The sequence below is a fragment of the Idiotropiscis lumnitzeri genome, unplaced genomic scaffold, assembly GCF_059441095.1.
Source record: "Idiotropiscis lumnitzeri isolate Australia: NSW breed Sydney's pygmy pipehorse unplaced genomic scaffold, RoL_Ilum_1.0 HiC_scaffold_211, whole genome shotgun sequence".
NCBI lineage: Eukaryota > Metazoa > Chordata > Actinopteri > Syngnathiformes > Syngnathidae > Idiotropiscis > Idiotropiscis lumnitzeri.
In genome coordinates, this window is record NW_028283749.1 from 117443 (window position 1) to 121116 (window position 3674).

The following is a 3674-nucleotide window of genomic DNA, read 5'->3' on the forward strand; positions in this document are numbered from 1 at the left end:
ATATGAACAGGAAGTGAGTTATGAATTTTTGAAAGTCCGATTTTTGCCCTTTTTTGCATGTTTACAGGGGTCATTCTTTTGCACCCTGATCCTAAAGGCTTCATCTGATTGCCTTAAAATTCTGTCTGGAGCATCTTAAGACCTGGGACAAACACTGGGGCTAAAAATATTTGTTTCCGAAATACTATATGACGGGGGCGGGGCTTCAAAGTTTTCACTTAAGATTTCCTTCGCCGCAATGGACAAAATGCTTAATAACTCTCCTGCACGTGCTGCTAAAAATCCAAAACTTCACATGTACATAAAGAGTCGGTACCTGAAGACATCTATATGTTTATATTCAGTTATACACCTTGCGCCAATCAATATCATTTTTTACATTTTGACGTACTGCACGGTGCCCTTTTAACGAATCTGATTGAAAATTGGCTAGAAAAGACTCAAGACATTGATCTTACTCTATCCCTATTTTTGTGACTTTCCTTCGAAGGGCGTGGCTATTACGGTGCCGCAGAGTCTGATTATTCTCCGTGGCAACAAAAGTTCCTGCAAAATGATTCAGATGATCCATCTTCTCGAAATTTTTCACATTTGAGGATATTCAGGCCCTGAAGACGGCTGCCAACTTATTTTTGATCGCAGTGGTAGCGCCACCAACTGGTTAAAACAAATACAAATTATTTTCGTTGATTTTTTTCTCCGGGCAGGTTAACAAAATCTACCTTACATTTGCTCGGATGAGTGTTTAGGCCTTGAGGATGTCACAATACGAAAGTCTTTCGCCTTCTTCAGAGTGTCACATGATGGTGTCTTGTGGCCCGTCTTTATCAGCTGATGTTCCATGAGGGCGTGACTTACCTGTCACAAGAATGAAGGCAAGTCACGCCCCCCGCTGTCCGTTCACTCCGCCAAAATGCTGCTCCAGGTGGTAGAGAGGATGAAGGCTCCCTTGTCTCTGTTCATGGTTTTTATGCCTCGCTTGCAGATCTCAATGGCCTCTCTGATCCAGCGCTGTTGTTTGTTCTCTTCGGTGCGGATGACCCTGCCCTTCTCCCGGTCCATGATGTGGTTTTCCCTTTTGCAGTGGTCAGTGATTGCTGATTTGTAATGTTCATGTTGTGCTTGTTCTTTTACTGCTCTGATTTTTCATTTTTTTGACAGGTAAGTCACACCCTCATGGAACATCAGCTGATAAAGACGGGTCTCAAGACACCATCATGCGACACTCTGAAGAAGGCGAAAGACTCGCCGAAACATGTCAGGTAAAAAATTAACCTAAAACATAATTGTCTGCTTTTAATGAATCAGTCAAATATCAATAATAAGAAGACAAAATGAACCTAATACAAATAAATGAATGCTTAATAACTCCCCTGCACATGCTCCTAAAAATCCAAACCTTCACCTGTAAATAAAACGTCCCGACCTGAATACATCTTAATGTTATTATTTTGTTATACACACAGTGCCGCCAAGTGGAATCAAAAATTTGTTTTTATTTTAATTTTCACGTACTGCACGGTGCCCTTTCGACGAATCCGACTGAAAATTAGTCAGAAAAGACTCAAGACAATGATCTTACTCTCTGCCGAATTTTGTGACGTTTTGGCAAAAGGCGTGGCTATTACGGTGCTGAAAAGTCCGATTGTACTCTGTGGCAACAAAAGCTCCAGCAACATGACTCAGGTGATCCTATCTTCTCGAAGTTGCACACATTTGAGGATACTTAAGCCCTGAAGACATCTACCAACTTATTTTTCATCGTAGTAGTAGCGCCACCAACTGGTAAAAGCTAATACAAGTTATTTTCTTGGATGTTTTTCTCCGTGCAACTCAACAAGGTCGCCCTCATATATGCTCGGATGACTGTTTCGGCCATGAGGATGTCACAATACGAAATTCGTCCTTTTTCATGAAAAGTTGTGGGAGTGGCATTGCACTGTTCGGCAATAAAACAAAGCTGATTATGAGGTTCTAAATATGAACGACAACTCGTGAAACTTTACACACACATCAGGCCGAGCAAATTTATCAATATTTTATACGTTAGTTGTGCAGCTTTTTTGAAATGGCTCGCCATGGCCCTCGAGAAATGTTCAAAAAAGCAGCCCTGGTTGAGTGTTTCACCTCGCTTTTTGTAAATTTTATGGAGTACAGTGAACCCTCGGTTATCGCGGTTAATGGGGACCGAGACCACCCGCAAAAACTGAAAATCCGCAAAGTAGCGGCGCACCTTCAAAAATGCTTAAAAAAAATATACAATATATATAATAAATATATAAATATATATATATATATATATATATATATATATATATATACGGGGGAGAGAGAGAGACAGAGAGTGAAATTCATGTTATAACAAAAAAAACAAATTATTATTAAAACTTATTATTTTTTTATTCCCCAACCATTCTTTTTGTATTTATTTAATTACTCCGACTTTTACCTGCTGGTACGCCGTCCGGTGTGCCCTGTGAAATGAAAGGTGGCATTCTTTATTTATTCATTCATTTATTCATTCATAACTGACAGCCTCGCGCTCCGCTCGTGCCCGGGCAGAAGAGGTGCTCCAATTCGGCTTCACTGTGACACACGCCCGCCCTCCTCCCCCGGAGCTTCCATTCGGTTAAACTTAGGGGCCGCTTGGCACCGCCCGTGCCCGGGGAAGGTGCTCCTCTTCGGCTTACTGTGACGCGAGCATGCCCTCCTCCTGCGGAGCTTCCATTCGGTTAAACTTAGGGGCCGCTTGGAACCGCCCGTGCCCGGGGAAGGTGCTCCTCTTCGGCTTACTGTGACGCGAGCATGCCCTCCTCCTCCGGAGCTTCCATTCGGTTAAACTTAGGGGCCGCTTGGCACCGCCCGTGCCCGGGAAAGGTGCTCCTCTACGGCTTAACTGCCACGCACGCCGGCCGGAGCTCTGGTACGGTCCGAACCGCGCGAAACGTCGCCACCGATCGTGTCCGGGGGAACGTGCTCTCTTCGTCCACTCTCCTCTTCGCCCACGCTCTTCTTCGGCGCACGCCGGCCGTCTAACTGCTCCAGCGCCCCGTCGTGCCGCTCGGCGAAACTACAATGCCCCCGAATATTTTTTAGACCCGCGAAGCACTGAACCCGCGAAAGGTGAACCGCGAAGTAGCGAGGGTTCACTGTATGTATAAGACCAAGACCTACAAAAAAGTCTCTTGGAGCAATGAGCTAGGTTTTACAGGAAGTCGGCCATTTTGAATTTACTTAAAAGGGGGCGGGTCACCACAATGGACTTTGTGTAGAAATTATTATTGGGGCCCGAGCAGCGACCGCGGCGAGGTCCCTATTGTTTTTGTAGAAATTATTATTATTATTATTTTTCCGATTGTTCGATCGCATTTTTGACCCCCGAAACATGCACAAAAACTCACCAAACTTGGCAGTCTCATCGGGCATGGCGAAAAATTTGATATTTTAACGTCTAATATGAACAGGAAGTGAGTTATGAATTTTTGAAAGTCCGATTTTTGCCCTTTTTTGCATGTTTACAGGGGTCATTCTTTTGCACCTTGATCCTAAAGGCTTCATCTGATTGCCTTAAAATTCTGTCTGGAGCATCTTAAGACCTGGGACAAACACTGGGGCTAAAAATTTTTGTTTCCGAAATACTATATGACGGGGGCGGGGCTTCAAAGTTTTCACTT